This window comes from Ambystoma mexicanum, chromosome 11 (assembly GCF_040938575.1).
Source record: "Ambystoma mexicanum isolate Mex_15411 chromosome 11, UKY_AmexF1_1, whole genome shotgun sequence".
Taxonomy (NCBI): domain Eukaryota; kingdom Metazoa; phylum Chordata; class Amphibia; order Caudata; family Ambystomatidae; genus Ambystoma; species Ambystoma mexicanum.
This window is the reverse complement of record NC_090934.1, coordinates 913723329-913740311: the sequence shown is the minus strand read 5'-3', so window position 1 is coordinate 913740311 and position 16983 is coordinate 913723329. Positions and strand designations below refer to the sequence as shown.

Genomic DNA, 16983 nt, shown 5'->3' with positions numbered 1-16983 from the left:
GGGATTACAATTCTGTTCTCTTTAAGGAGCAAACCTTCAGGGGACACAGACAATGTGTGTTGTATCAGCTTGAAAACACGAAGTTGCACTTTCTCTGCTTCCGTCAGTTCTTTGATGTACCACCGGCCCATTCGCAGACACTCCTTTACAATTGGTAGGAGCTTGTCTGCCGATGTGGCTTCCACAAGTTGAGCGATGGAGACATGCTTTGGAAGTGCATTGTTGACCAAAAAGTTGATGTATTGGGTTGCTTTTGTGGCTGGCGTTCCACTTGAGCTGGTAACGGGTATCTTGACAGAAAATCAGCGGGATTGTTTTCTTTACCTGGTCGATGCACAATCTTGAAGGAATATTCTTGTAGACGCAGACCCCATCTGGCAATCCGGGGAGGCATTTTGGCAGTGGGTTTGCCATATATCGTTGTCAGCGCCTGGTGATCTGTAACAACAGTGAATGGGCGGCCATATAGGAAGAGATGGTAGTGTTCGCACGCCCATACAACTGCGAGGCTTTCCTTTTCGGGTTGCGAATATGCACATTCTGCCTTTGACAAGCTCCGACTGGCATAGGCTACTATGCGCTTGGGTGAATTGGGAGGGGCTCCCGGTCTGGATTGAGCTAGAATGGCAGCCAGGCCTACTGGGCTGGCATCTACTGTGAGTTCCGTGTCGTAATCAGGGTCATAGTAGGCCATACATGAAGCTGATGATATGCGTTGTTTGATTTCCTGGAAAGCTTTTTCGCATTCTGTTGTCCATTCAAACTCCTGGTCTTTTCCGGTGAGGACCCTTAACGGGGTGCTCACTGATGCAAAGTCTTGAATATATCTCGTGCAATAGCTCGCCATGCCCAGAAAGGATCGTATGGCCGATGATGAAGTGGGAGTGGGGGAATCCACCAGTGCTTGTACTTTCTCTGGATCTGGACGCATGCCTTTGTTTGAAAATATGTCTCCAAAGAATTTGAGCGTGGTTTTGCTAATTTCACATTTTTCCGGGTTGAGAGTGAGATGAGCGTTTTCTAACGCCATGCAAACCCTTCTTAGAGTGTCGTCATGACTTTCTTGGGAGTTGCCGAAAATGAGAATGTCATCACTGTAATTCAAGCAGTGGGGAATGTGTTTTATTATTTGATGTATTTCATTCTGAAAGATTTCGGCCGCAGACGACACTCCAAAGCTAAGTCTTTTATATCTGAAGAGTCCCAGATGAGTTGAGAATGTGGTGATATACCGTGATGAAGGGTGAAGTTCGAGCTGATGATAAACTTTGTTCAGGTCAAGTTTCGAGAAAGTGGTGGCTCCGTGGAGAAGGTGTATCATGTCAGTCATGCGTGGAGCCAAGTGTCGTTCTCTTTCAATGGCTACATTTGGTGCACGCATGTCTACACAGATGCGTATTTTGGAGGTACTATCTTTCTTGGGTACTGGGACTATTGGTGACACCCATGGGGTTGGGCCCGACGCTGGTTCAATTATGTCCTGTTGGAGTAGTGAGTGTATCTCGTCTTCTACTTGCCTTTGTATATTGAGGGGAATGCCCCGGTAGTGCTGAGCAATGGGTTTCACCTGTTGGTTGATGTGTAATTTGATTTGCCTATCCTTTAGGCGCCCCAGTCCCTTGAAAAGTGAAGGAAATAACTTCTGAATCATGTCTTTGGCGCTGGAGGTGTATGCAGACATGATCTGATACATGATATTAATTAGACCCATTTGTATGGCTGTGCGGAAGCTTAGGATGCTTCCTCCCGGAACGTCTCCTTTAATTACGTAGATTTTTATTTTCTGGCTCTGCTCTTTGTATTGACAGTGTGCATTAAACATTCCTATACAGTCTAGCGGTTTGTTGGACCCGTAGGGGTATATTAGCGTGTCAGCTTCCTGTAAGTCTTTCCTACTTTGCAGAGATGTGTATATCATGTCATTTATAACATTGACAGTGGCGCCTGTGTCGATCAGGAATTCTAGGTTTTGCCCATTCAATTGGAGTAACAAGGTCGGACTGTATTCAGCCGCAGTGGCATTTCCGATGGCGTGTACGTATGCTCGCTTTCTCTCCCCACTGGATGAAGATGACCTGGTTGTTTGTCTCTCCTGAGGCGAATTATCCACGTATCTGATCCTTTGTCTTGTTCTGCGGTGCGGGGAGTGGTGTCTGCTCTCGCGGCGGTTGGATGTATCTCTCCTTTCTTCTCGCCTCCTCGAGGGTGGCGCGTGTTCCTTGGGTGAACTGTGAGAACACCTCCTTTCATACGTGGAGCCTCGACTTGAATATTTGCGCGGGCTTTCCCGCATGGAGCGTCCACCTTCATGTCTCCCGCCTTCTCTCGTGCTTCCTGTGCCTTGGAGGAATTTAATGTTCTTGCAGACGGATTGGAAGTGGTTTTCCCCCCCGCATTTATCACACTGATGTCCAATCGCGGGACATGGGCCTACATGGGGAAAGCGGAATCCACATCGGTAGCATTTCTTTTGTTCTGACGGGCCAGCAGGTGTGCGGATGGGGCAGAGCGACGCTGACTTGGCATTTTGTGTGATGGAGATGTTACCCAGAGACTCGGTTTGCAGGGTTAATGCAGCGTCCGCTCTTGCAATTTGAAGAATCTCTTCCAATGTCCTGCTCTTTTGCAGTAATTTTTTGCGAAAGTCAGGAGAACCACACCCTGCGATGGCTTGTGATTTTATGGCCTCTGCAGTGGAATATTTGTCAAAGTCACAGTATTTGGCTCCCTTCCTTAGCATCATGATGAAATTATCCATGCTCTCTTCTTTGTCTTGTGTAGTTGTATGGAAGACATGTCTCTCATAGTCGACATTCCTTGGGGGGGGCGAAGTATGCATTTAATGAGTCAATTATACCTTGAAATGAGTTGGGTTTGGCTTCAGGCATTTCGAATACAATGTCCCGCACCATGGGACCCAATGAGTGAAGCAGGATGCCTCTCAACCGGCGTTCTTCTCTCACACCAGATGCATCAATGTAAATGTGGAGTTCTTTCAGCCAGCGAGCCCATCTGGGGGCCAGGCTATTGGTATCAGTCATATCAAAATGAGGGACTGCTTGTAGCTGCAAAGATTCAGAGGAATTGTCCTCACTGTTACTGGCTGCTCTCGGAGTGGAGCTGACTTGAGGGCTCTGTAGGCCGCTGTCAGGAATGTTAGAAATCAGTGATAGTTTGTGGGACATGTAGAATCAGCAGAAGACTTTTGTTGGGGGGGGGGGGGTGTGCACAAGGGAGTGCTTGAGAAGAGAGGGGAAAAATCCAGTGCTGAAAAAGTGATTGCAGAAATCGGCCAAGGTTGGAGAGAGGGTGGCAATGTGCTCATTGCGGGTTCTGGAGAAGCAGGGGAGCACCTGTTTGGAGGACAATTTCATAGATTGGACATGTATACAGACATCGTCAAGTGTTGTCAGAACAAAGAAGGACAAAGGAAGAGGAAAGGGAGAGACAGCCAAAGGAGGCCTGAGAGAGGTAGGGGGTTAGAAAGAGGAGTTTTAGTGGTGAAACAAGAGGTCAGAGCTGTATATAGGGCCTGTGAGCGAAAAGGATAGGTGGAGACTGCAATAGGATTGGCCAGCTCCTTGCAGATTTTAAACTGTTAGAAGCAGCAGAGACGCAGGCTTGGATATGGACCCTCTTCTTGGTGAGGACAGAGAGTCGGTATTGCCTTTGGGGCAGGCAGCAGGCCAGTTTGTCAGAGGATGCACCCCGAAGCCCACAACTTCCTCTCGGCCGCCCTGCACTCGAGTTTGAGGACTCCAAAGTCAGAGTCGTACCAAGAGTTGCACTTGAAGGTAGACTTCATATGGATTCTCATGACAGGGGCAATTATGTCCAGAGTGTTGGAGATAGAAAAATGCAGGTTAGAGAGGACTGTGCCAGGGTGCGTGTCAGCCACATGAGTAGGAGGAGCAGACCAAGTAGAGGCAAAGGTGTGCACTGACACTCACTTCATGGGACGAATGACAGAAAAGGAAGGTGGTAGTGCTGGGATATGCTTAACTTGACGGGCAAGAAGTTTCAGGTGAGAGGAGAGCAGAAAGTTGTCTTTCCAAGAGAGAGGAGTGGTGAGAGGGTTAGAGAGGGGGATGTCCGAGGAGATGAGAACATCCAAGGTGTGTCCAGCAGAGTGTGTCGGACCAGAGGGGAGAATGGAAAGGGAGAGAGAGTTGCATAGGTTGCGAAAGAGCACAGAGGAGGGATTAGAAGCATCCAGTTGGATGTTGGTGTCTCCGAGGAAGAGGGTGGCCTGGCCTGGTGGCCTGTGGGTGGTGGCCACAGTCAGAGAGATGACAGGAGAGATAGAGGGCCTGCAGATTAGGCATTCAAAGGAGGAGTAGGCGTGCGTCAGAATGACAGAAGCAGGGACCCACTCCGGAAAGATCAGGGCCACTCCACCTTTGGGCCTGTTGGTTCTGCACTCAGAGAGGATCCTGTAGCCCCCAGGGAAGAGGGTGCCACAACTGGTGACAGAGCTGGCTGTGAACCATGTCTCTGTGAGAGCGAGGACATCCAGGTCAAGGTCTTCGAGAATATGGCAGATGTCAGAGGAATGTTTGACAGCAGAGCAAGAGTTGTGAGTAGCTACATTCTGCAGGTTGCCAGATTTGAAAAACCTCTGGTGTTGGGTGCAGGAGTGAGGTACACCCAGCGGAGGCGGTAGAAGAGCCCAAGAGTCAGCAGAGGCAGTAGACAGAGGTGGCATAGGGGCAAGTGCGGAGAAGGAGGTGGGGGCCAGAGAGACAGCAGGGGAAGAAGGTGGTGGTAGAGGGGCCACAGAGGTGTTAGAAGGAGGGCAGGAGAAGGGAGGGAATTGATGAGACGTGGGAGATGCCTATCAAGAAAGAGGCGAATGGGCTTAGAGCACTGGTCCTTCACAGTACCATTCTGAAAGACATTGATGATGGTCTTGGAGGATTGGAAGGGGCCCACGAGGACCTCCCATCAGGTGCCATCATTAATGAGAGAGAAGGAGAAAGGAGAGAGAATAGAGACCATATGGGGGTCCATAGGTCTGGAGAGGGAACTACAAATAGGATGTTGGTGAGAGTCTGTCTGGAGGAAACGCTGAAATTATTTGATTTCTACCCTAGCTGTCAACATGAACTGCATAATTAGAAAGCAGATCGACAAATGGATAAATCACCTCTGAACATCTCTACTTTCTGCCTTTAACAGTGATTAAGAATAGTATAGGTTTTTGTAAGTATTGCCATGAATCACTGTATAACAATCTACATTGATGTAACAATGGAGTCAGTGGTAGGCTGTACCATGTGGCAATGACCTGCTGTCCTGAGGTAATTGCCCAATTGAGAGGAGGGCATTACCAATGAACTATGAGTTGTTACCTACAACATTATTGCCATTAGAACACAAGGCATGTGGCAAAATTACAGGGATGGAGTCTGTGATAAATCAACTTCTGGGGCACAAGTGGTCCAGGGATGAATATCGGTTTCTAAACCATCAATCAGCCCCATACCTCTAATACACTAGAAAGGATCTGAACAGATTGGAAACGCAAGCAAATTATAAACCTCCTTGTCCAATTTTGGTAACATGGATAGAACGGCAGGCTTATCACCGAAAGGTGATGGATCACACAAAAATACACAAATTACCCAATGATAAAATGGGACTATGCAGTCAAGGTTGTATAAACATATCTGCTTTATTATTATCAGAAAAGGTAGTTCTAGCACACTATGAAATACAACCCACCCTGTAAAGGAATGCAGAGGACAAACAGTTTCAAAGAAGGACAAGGGATGCAGATGCACCCTGGATAATGACAGGAGGGTAGTTGGTATAGTAAATGATCGCAACAGTTCAAGGATACTTGGTGTTAGCACAAAGGGAGCAATGGGTCATAAAATGTTTCTAGGGGCCTTCGTTTGGAGACCAGGGGGACAGAACCACAATGTATCATGTGCTTGTAGATGTTCCTGGTGCTCGACAGGGTTCAGTCCATTTTAGGGCACTTTGCAGCTTCTGCAACAGAGTTCAAGATGAGAGACAGCTGAGGGTATCAGGCAGCAGGCAGTACAGCGAGCAAAGCTGGATGGATGACGGCAGACTGGCCTACATGGCAGCTCTAGGTCAGGAATCATTGTCTCAGTGCTGATTGGTGTTTCTGAAACACTAGTCTAGGCATATCGGAAGTCTTTACATTGACTGCAGAGTTGCAGTTGGTTGCAGCTCGAGGAATTCGACTGGCTCGAAAAATTTCCTTTAAGGCAGATGTCGGTAGATGCTCGTCGATGCCCTTCTCCTAGTTACTTCAATGGGCCTGTGTCGTCCCTTAAGGTGGACGGTCCAAAGGTGAGGAGAGTGTTGCCTTGTCCTTGGTTTGGTTCAAAGACTCTCTGGAACTTCCCACCTAGAAATCTTGCTGCAGATCCTAGCAGGGCATGCTGTATGTTGGAAGGGTACCTGTTCTGGAGCTGCTAGAAGATGCTCTGGATTCAGTATCGCCCTCTGTTCCCTAGGAGATGTTTAGGGGAGGGATCTTGCTTCCTTCTTGGAGGTCCTAGCCCTCCTTCACTGGCAGAAGATGTAAGGCATTCTGCACCTTCAGCTAGGGTCCAATGTTCTTCTTGTTACTCCTTGCACAGTCTTCAGACGATCTGCCAAAAGAGAGCTTATGCCCTCTTTTAAAGCCTAATGGACCTCATGAATTGGTGTAAACTAGGATTACCTTCATGAACCAATCCTGGGTCCCCACCAACAATCCCCTGTATGTGTGAGGTCATAACCAGACTGCTGTGCAACAGAAAAGGTTAAGGGGTGAACACATGTAATACTAAGTCCCACCCTTCGTCCTGTCTGTTGTGCATCAAAGGGTCTCTCTTGTTAATGATGCTCTCTGTGGTTCCTGACTAAAATGGCAGGTCTCACTTGAAGCTGCAGTGAAACCAGACTCTCTGGCTCCACTAAACCACATTATCGTACCTTTTGAAGGTGGCACCACTGTAAACACTCAGACATATTTCACTGTCAATCAATATTGAGGGCGGGAGCTGGCTTCAGGTCGACACAGTGCATATGAAAGTGTGTTGGGTTTTCCGGTCTTCTTTGTTAGCCTCTGCAGCAATGGCCCTGGTGGGCCTGTTTGAATTAAACTCTGATTAGTATGTAAATTCTGCCTCCAGGTAGAGGGCTAAGCAAAAGGACAGGGTGGGTCCATGGAGCCTTTATTAGTTAATCAGGCTGCCATGGCAGGGGGAAAGTTTGGCCCTCCCCCTTCTGGAGATGCATCATGTAAACCACCTGTCAGATCCCAACTAAATATGACAGGGGAGGACTGCGCTGGTAGGCTGTGTCCACCCAGAGTACACAGGTCTATGTGTATGTCGTACGGTGAACATAGGAAAATTAGGTTGATCTACCATCATTCAATTTAATTTAAAAGCCCAGACAAGCGCACACCCACTGTGCAGATGGTTGAATTCCTCACATGCCCCCAGTCTCATCATGTGAACCACCACCCTACTGAGGCTCTGGTTTGTGATCAAGGTCAAAGTACTGGCTGCGACCATCTGCATTTCCATGCTGGGAGCCTGGCTTGTGTTCAATGTCTATATCTAATCCCTATAGGAATATGGCCTGACGCAAAAGATTAGAGTTCTCCCCTTGCATGGCCATTAACCATTGAAGAGGCCAGTGGGCAGTCTGGGTATTTATTTATTTGGTATTTATTATGTGCCTCTACAGCAAATGTTGTTTCAAGGTGCAACAGGACAAGGGGGCAGGTGTGGCGAACATGGATGAAGAAAAAACAAAACGGTCCTACTAGGTCTTGTAAACATTTGTATTGCTTTTATTATTTATTTATTGTTATTTATCTGTTTCTCCTCTGCTTCGCACTTTCCACCTCTCCCCCCTTCCATGCACTTTTCCCCTCCCCCCTCTCCCATGCACTTGCGCATTCTCAATGTCACTGGGCCTAGTAACATCGCTGTTTTGTTCTCCCCTGTTCCCCTCCCTTGCCTTGTCGCGCTCTGAAACAATTGTGTATGAGCGCGATAGAAATAAAATATCAATCAATCAATTAAGTGCAGTAACAAGAAGTACAAGGGAGGGGGGGAGGTGTGGGGAAGTGCCGATCAGAGCGGAATGCTCTAATGCTATTATTTATTTATTTTAGCAATTTACCAGCACCCAAGACACTGAGGCATCTCCACGCTGGCAACATTAAGTTCAATTAAATAGTTAAAGGAAGCATGCTTGGCAGATCCGTGCCCCATGGTAAGGGGGCTAAATCAAATATGCAGGTACAGATAGGTAAAATGCAACATTAGGATGGGTGTACAAGTGGGAAAGCCTCACCTTGTGGTGCGTGGGGCTACATCAAATATGCAGGTACAAATAGGTAAAATTGAACATTATGAAAGGTCCACAATTGGAAAGCCTCATCTAAGCTACAGGAGGCTACATCAGGCAAACAGATACATTGGTGACAAAATGTTAGTAAATGCAAAGTCTGGAAAAGCAGTGCCTCATTGTATGGGGGGCTACATCAAACAAACAGATACAAGTAAAGTGACAAAATATTGGCAAATGCAGAGTCTGGAAAGGTCATGCCTTATGGTACAGGGGGCCTCATCAGGCAAACAGATACATAGGTGACATCATATTAGCAAATGCAAATTCTGGAAAATCTGCACCTCATGGTACTGGGGGAGTGACAAGAAATGGGTAAATGCAAAGTCTGGCAATATCCTGTGGTGCCAGGGATACATGATATGATATGATATGATGGTTTATTTATATACCACCTATACACAATGTGTTTCAAAGTGCTTCACGACAAGGGAGGGAACAAGGGAAAAAATATAAAACTTTCTTACAGGCCATGAACAACAAGAATGTGAAAATAACTATCAGACTCAGCCTAGCGACATTTCAGATAGTGCAAGTGCTAAGACACAAATAGGAAAGAGATGGGAATAGACAGGAACTACCGTACTAGGCCTGATGATATTTCTGGTAGAGCCGGAGAATTACAAGAGTTGAGAGAGAGGGGAGGCGAAAGAAGGGAGAGGAACAAAACAAGCGACCATTGTACTGGGGTTGACGACATTTCAGTAGTGCTGGAGGGGTAGGGGGTAAACAAGTAAGGAGAGGGGGAGGGGACAAGCCAAAGTTACTATCATACTAGGTCTGGGACCATTCAGATAGATTAAGTGCAAAGAAGAACGTAAGAAGGGGAGGTGAGGGAGAGAAGGGGGAAGGGAGAGGAGAAGAGAACAGAGAATAAGCAGTGAAAGGTAGAGAAGCAGGGGGGGCGAGAAACAGTAGCAAAGGTCAGTGATGCACATGATGCTGCAAGGGAACACTGTAGGCAAGGATTCATGCAGAATGGGCAAAACATGATTCAGGACAACCTGAGTCAAAGATTCAAGGAAGGTCCAGCATGTGAGTTGAGGGGGTTGAAGGCCCAGGAGTGTGAAGTGTCCAGAACGTCAATCCAGGTGGACCCTTCGGAATCAAGACAACTCCAGGAATGAGAAGAAAAAAGAAGGGGGGGACCAGTGGACAGGGGGGGAACAACATAATCAGGGGGGACAAAGGAGGCGTCAACAAACATCACAGGGGCAGCAGAGGGGCAGCGAGGACTCAACACGCATCACTGGGCAACAGAAGGGCAGGAGGGACTCAACACACATCACGGGGCAACAGAGGGGCAGGGGGGACTCAACACGCATCACTGGGCAACAGAGGGGCAGAGGGGGACTCAACACGCATAAAGGGGCAACAGATATGCAGAGTGGGGCTCAACAAGCATAACGGGGCAACAGAGGGGCAGGGGGACTCAACACGCATTACGGGGCAATAGATGGGCAGGGGGGACTTGACCAGCATTGCGGGGCAACAGAGGGGAAGGGGGGGCTCCACAAGCATTGCGGAGCAACAGAGGGGCAGGGGAACTCAACATGCATCACGGGGCAACAGAGGGGCAGGGGGGACACAACACGCATCACTGGGCAACAGAAGGGCAGGGGGCACTCAACATGCATCACGGGGCAACAGAGGGGCAGGGTGGACTCAAAAAGCATCACAGGGAAACAGAGGGGCAGGGGCGACTCAACACGCATCACGGGGCAACAGAGGGGCAGGGGGACTCGACAAGCATCACGAGGCAACAGAGGGGCAGAGGTGGACTCAACAAGGATAACGGAGCAACAGAGTGGAAGGGGGTCTCAACAAGCATAACGGGGCAACAGATGGGCAAAGGGGGACTCAACAAGCAACAACGGGACAACAGAGGGGCAGAGTTATTCAGGCAAGCAGGAGTGGCAGCATAGGATGCAAGGTAAGATTAAGACAGGTAAGTTGCAGAAAGAGTGTGGTACTAGGATGCAGCAGAGAATGGTGCAAGTTGAGTTGTTTGCAGGTAACGTTAATCAGCAGAAGAATGCTACATACATTTCAGGTTAGGAAAAATAAAGTAATATGTGAGAGGTGCTGAAAATTCCGATGAGATACAACCATGGGATGGTGAGCAGATCAAAGGCAGGGGTCACCGAAGGTTAGGTCCAGGCAAATAGGTAAGTTTCAGGGGAAATAGACAGGGGGTGTGTGATGGAGTATGGACAGAGGCAGTGCTAGGCAGAAGTCAAAGGTGGAATTTTGACAGCCATTGGCGGGAGAGGAATGAGCCCCAGAGGCAATAGAAGGAGTAATGGAAGGAATGTTGTGTGGTTGATGCAAGATAATATAGGCCACGGGCAGCAAAGGCGGCTTACCTAAATAGTGCACTGGGAGGTAAACATCATTGTTGGCCAGCAAGGGCAGGCCAGTTTGATCCATTAGGAGGTAAGGATGGCTCCAGAGGATGTGGATCCTAAAGACAGGATGCAAAGGTCCATTCGAAGGAGAAGATTAGGGTCAGCACCAGGGAGCTTGTCCAGCACGGACAGGCACAGACAGGAAGGAACAAGTGCCTTAGACCCATGTCTTCAACACATGCCGGCATCATCTGCCGGATTGTTGGGGGCCAGGTCTGAAGTCAATCACGTTGCATTACTGCCGGCACACCCATCATAGTAAATGGATAGTAAAGTGTCATCCAAGATATAGGGTTTCAGCTTCTTTACAGCCCAAATAACTGCGTAAGAATATTTTTCAATGATGGTCCACTTCCTTTGCCTTTCTGTCAATCACTTGCTAATGTAGGCAACAGGTTGTTCTACCCCTTCAGAGTTCAGCTATGCTAACACTGCTCCAATCTCCTAATCACAGGCATCTATCTGGATAATGAACTCCTGACCATAGTCTGGCACCTTAAGAACTGGGGCCCTGCACAATCCATCCTTTATATTCTGAAAGGAGGTTTGATAGGTGGGGTACAAGTTAACTTCTTAGGCATCTTCTTGGAAGTTACATCATTCATGAGCACGGCAATGGTTCCAACCACCTTGACAAATGACCAGTAGTACCCAGTGAGACCCAGAAAGGCTCTCACCTGTGTATGTGTGGTGGGGATGTCCTAATCCATCACAGCCTGTACCTTTGCTTCGAGAGGTTGTTTCTTACCTCCACCGACCAGATGGCCTAGGTAAGTCAATGCGCTCTGCGTAATCTGGCACTTTGAGGCCTTGATAGTCAGACCTGTATACTGTCGCACCTGAAGCACTTTTTGTTTTGCTGGGATAAGTGATCCTTCCAGGTGTGGCTGATCACAGTAATGTTGTCTAAGTAGGCAACGCTGAAGTTCTTCAGTCCAGACAAAACCTTGTTAACCATCCTAATAAAAGTGGCAGGGGCATTCTTCAATCGAAAGGGCTTCACAGTGAACTGATAATGTCCTTCTGGGGATGAGAATGGTGACCTCTTTCTCGCTCCATTTGTCAAGCCAACCCGCCAGTACCCTGATGAGACATCAAAAGTAATCATGTACTCATGTGCTCATATACTTGGGTGCCTGTCAACAAGATCATCTGCGCAAGGAATGGGGTGAGCATCTGTCTTCATGACAGAATTGAGCAGCCTGTAGTCCACACAAAAGCAAACTCAGTCTTCTCACAACTGGTATTGTTAGGGACCAGACGGTGACAGTGTGTCAGTTGTTGTTCAGACAGGTTTGTTGTGAGGTTGGCACCTTCAACTCATCCATGCATTTATTTATTTATTGTGCATTTGTAAGGCACTTACACATCAAGTGAATTGTGTTTCAAAGCGCCCACTGGGCAACGTGGAGGGAACAAGGGAATGAAAGGCAATTATAGTAACAATGAAGAAAGAGAGAGGTACTCCTACTAGGCCTTGTGAGCATTCAGAACGTGCAAGTGCAGAGAGGGAGAGGGAATGAGTGGGGAGGGGTAACTGCTAGGAATGCCACAGAGGGAAGTGCTAGGGATTGAGTTGCAAGCAGCTATGCCTGGCCAAGATCACTTAGTGAGAGTGGTCAACTGACAAAACAATAAGTGCAGGCCTGTGAGATAGCAAAGGCCAATGGGAGCCCAACAGCAAGTTTAAGGGATGAGTATAGGCGGAAGGCAAATTGGGGGGGAGCAGGACCCAGATGATCATATAAGGTTCATGGTAACCAATCTCAGCGACTGTGTGGTTTAAAAGGCAGGGAGAGTGCAGAGGAGGGGGTGTAAAGGAATGTCTTGAAGAGTTTCCGGAATTTGAGGAGATCTGGCTCAAGATGGAGAGGAAAGGGGAGGCTGTTCCAGAGGCCGGAGCCAGCCGAGCAAAGAGATTGGCCACCAGCTTGCTGTTTAGAGAAGTGCTTGACACGCAGAGAGTTGATGTCGGTGGAGCGTAAAGTTCTGGAAGAAGAGTATTTAGTGAGAGCCAGTCGAAGATACCATGGTCCCTGACCCCAGACAGCCTTATGGATGATGCAGATGGATTTGAATTGTATCCTTGCAGCAACCGCAAACAAGTAGAGAGATTTTAGGGCTGGACAGATGTGGTCCCTGGGCTTGAGGTGAAGGATACGTCTTGCAGCCCTGTTTTCGATAAGCTGACGGGGGTGTAGAGAGGAAGAGGGTAGATTGAGGAAAAGGCTGTTGCAGTAGTCCAGCCTGCAGAGTACCAGAGCTCTAGAGACATTGAGCTTCTGGAGGAAAGTGAGGAAAGGAAGGATGCATTTGATGAGGTACAGTTGAAAGTGTGCCTTCTTGGCGAGGTCCTGGATGCCAGGGAGGAAGGAAAGAGAGGAGTAGAAGATGACTTCAAGGTTTTGGCTTCATGTGAAGGAGAGGGGGAGAGCCCATATAAGGTGGTCAAAGCGAGGGGAAGAAAAGAGGGAGCAGGATCTCCAATTGGTAGGATCTCAGTCTTGCTGGCCTTGAGGTAGAGATCATTATAGATACACCAGGACTGGATGGCAGATAGGCAGTCAGTAATGATGGAGGAAGTAAGGAGTGGATTAGAGGGTAGTTGGAAGAAGATTTGTGTGTCATCTGTATAACACTGGAAATAAGGGGAGAAAGAGGAAATTAGGTGTGCAAGCAGAGCAAGATAGTTGTTAAAGAGCCAGGGAAAAATGTTAGAGCCCTGGGGAATGCCACAGGTGGAGATAGTGGTGGGAGACGAGAAAGAGCCCAGGATAACCTTTGAGGGGTGGTCATTGCAGAAGGAGGTCAGAAGTCTGTTGCCCGGTCTGAGAAACCAAGGGTGTTGTGGCACCATTTTATGAGGATGGAATGGTTGACAGTATCAAATACAGAGGAGAGATCAAGTAGAGTGAGAACAGCTGGAGAGTTAGAATCAAGAGATGCAAGCCGTTCTTCACGGGTGTTCAGCAGAGAAGTTTCCATGCCTCTGGATGCTCAGAAATCAGATTGATGGTCGTGAAGGCCCCCGACAAGCTCAGTGTGTTGGGTCAATTGTGGGAAGACCAGCTTCTCCAAGAGTTTCCCAAGGAAGTGTGATAGTGATGGAGTGGTAGTTAGCCATACACGAGGGGTCGGCAGAAGGTTTTTTCAGGAGGGGACGCAAAAGAGAGTACTTGAGGGGAGAGGGTAAAGACCCTGTAGAAAAGGAGTGATTGAAGAAATCAGCAAATGTATGGGCAAGAGAGCCAATTTTAATAGTTGTGGCTTCAGTTTGCAGCATGTCTGGGAGAAGAACGGTCTCCTCCTCATTCTGTCCATCAGTCACTAATGGCATGACCAAGTCATCCCAGCTATGATGGGGTTTTAGGTCCCTCCATGTCAATGAGATAATTCACCTCTCTGAATTTTTCCAGCAAACAGTAAGGCACAGTCCACTTGTCTGAAGGGCTCTGGGGTTGACACGTTCCATGATCCACTCCCACTTGTCTGGAGAATAGACTGTGACTGTGGGCTTCTGGTTGTGCCAGTGCTTCATCAATTCCTGGCTGGCCTTTAGGTTTTTTGTCGATTGTTCCATTTCCATGTACTTTGACATTCTAGACCGAAGGCCAAGTACATAATCCACCACTTCTTGTGTAGGGGATGAGGGGTTGCCCTCCAATCCCTCTTTCACTAGACTGAGGGGGACTTCTACAGCCTGTCCAAACAGAAGCTCAAAGGGGATAAATCATACTCCCTTCTGTGGCACCTCCCTGTAGGCGAACAGAAGGCATGGCAGGAGAATATCCCATTTTCTTCTCAGGTGCTCTTCCATGCCAACTATCATGCCTTTCAACATTTTGCTGAACTGCTCAACAAGCCCAGTTATTTGTGGATGGCAGGATGTAGAGAACCGGTAGGTGACCCCACACTCTTCCCCCATAGACTTCATATACGCTAATTTGGAGTTTGATCCCCTGTCAGAAACAACTTTCTTGGGGCATCCAACACAGGAGCCTGTCCCAATCATAGCCTTTGCAACCATGGGGCTTCGATGCTCCTCAGTGAACAGCCTCAGGGTACCTTGTGGTGTGATCTACCACCGCCAAGATCTATCTGTACACTGAGCTGGTCTTGATCAAAAAGACCCTCAATATCCATGTCTATTCTCTCAAATGACTGCCCAACCATGGGTAGTGGAATTAAAGGGGCCTTTGTGGCACCACCTGACTTGCCAGAAGCCTCACAAGTTGGTCATGGGCGGACATATTCATTACGTTTTCCGCCAAGCTGCAGCCAGTAAAAGTGTGCTGATAAATGATACAATGCTTTAGTCAGTCCCATGTGACCCACTGAATGAATATGGTGAGCCAAATCCAACAGGATCTTTCTGTGGCATTGGGGAATCAACAACGTTTGGATGCCCTCGCCCTCAGAGTACTTTGGCTCCCTGTACAGGAGTTCCTCCCCCACCACACTTTGAACAGACCAGGGTCTCGCCCTTAGCCTGCTCTTCCACTTGCTTCTGCAGGCCCACCAGAGTGGAACACTCTTTCTGGTCTTTAAAGAAGTCAGTCTGAACTGGGCCCCCAGCTGATGCAAACTCATCTAGCTTGGGCAGGCCCTTCAGATCTGCGCTCACCTGGCCACCACCTCAGGTTCCTGCACTGCGCCAGGCAACTCTAAAGTCACTGAGTCCCCTGCTACCAAAGTATGTCCTCAGTGGCTACTGCTCCCTCTCACGGCAGGGGTAGGTGACTCAGCAGTCTGTCTCACCACATCCTGGCTAACTAATTGTGCCCGCATCACCACCTCCTGGCTAACTAATTGTGCCCAGGACTTCCAGAGTGACCATCACACTCTCAAATCTCCTAAGCAGTGTATTCATTACACCACCCCACCAGTCTCCAGCATGCAATTCTGTGTTACACTGTGTAGCAGCCTTACCGCTGCATTGTTCCTTTGACGGTAAACCCTATGTGAATGAACGTTCTAGTGCATTATTGGCACCAATCAGCCACTAACAAGTATTTTAAAGTATAAACAATATAAATAACACGTTGCAGAGATCAAACACTATCATAACAGCCTTTCACATTTTTATTATACTCTGACAGATACCACACAGACAGAATTACCCTTCACTCCCATCCTGAAGAAGGCCACGCCAACAACTAGCTCCAATCAAACTGCTACATTTGGCCGAAACACTACAGTGTTGATCTGTGACACATCGCCTTGTCCCACCTTTTTGTTTATACATGTTGTTGTTGCTATGTTTTACGAAACCCATGGACCACTAGTAGTCCCGGGCAGCACTTACTCTTTTTTTGTATTGAAATTTAAAATTTGTGTTAGAGATTGTGCACTACTGTGAGGAAAATACCCTCAATATTGAAGAGGTTGGTACGCAGTAGTACCCTCTGTTGTTAAAGTGAAATACCTGTCCGTTCACTGTTGCTTTGTGAAAAAGTAAAACTTTTTGAGTTTTCTACTCTTTTGAGATTAAATAAATTAATCCATAATCTTGCTGTTTTGATCTCCCATCCTGATTTTTCTCTTTATTAGTAATTATACACCTGTCAGCAACCTTTGCAAGCTCATTAGGGTCTGTAATAGTTTTGTCCACAAGATGCTGGTGTATGTCACCCTCACAATGTTTCAATACATGCTGTCGCTGTCAAGCAATAAAATTGCTCATCCCTTTTAATGTGCAACCAGACACTCACCCGCTCAGTTCTTTCAACGATAAGAGTGTGAACACTTCACATGTTTGCCCACTTTTCTTTCCAAGCTCTCTGAAGTCACGAGATACCATTCTGGGGTTTTAAAGAACTTCCTGAGGAAGGCCGCCTTCATGCCCTCTTAAATGGGCATTTGCTCTGCAGTTAACTGAAGAATGCCATCAGTCCCTTGTGTCAGTAAGCGACTCATCAGGGCTGCACCCCACAGTACCTCACCTCCTGTAGATGAAAAGCAAGCTTGAGCACTTCTAACTAGTAAAAAAATATCCTTACTCACTTCATAAGCCTGTACTAAGTGTTTAGGGATATGCCACAGGGGCTTATCCAGGGCAGTCTGGTTTGAACAACTACCACTGCTTTCACTAGAGGTGTATCTGTTGGCCTCATTCTTCTATTTGAGTGCCAGCTTCTACAGCTCTCTGGTGACCTTGTCCGGCTGTTTCTGTTACTCCAACGCTAATCTC

At 47.7% G+C, this 16983-nt stretch overlaps 1 protein-coding gene across 1 annotated transcript in view; it reads left to right on the top strand.

Moving 5' to 3' along the window:
* The window catches only part of LOC138503907 (mucin-5B-like), a 444631-nt gene extending 428443 nt beyond the window's left edge, over window positions 1-16188 (top strand). Inside the window, exon 39 of the mRNA XM_069623995.1 lies at window positions 15893-16188. The gene's annotated coding sequence lies outside the window, so the exon portion shown is untranslated. The remainder of the gene's footprint in view (window positions 1-15892) is intronic.
* Window positions 16189-16983: the final 795 nt, after the last annotated feature.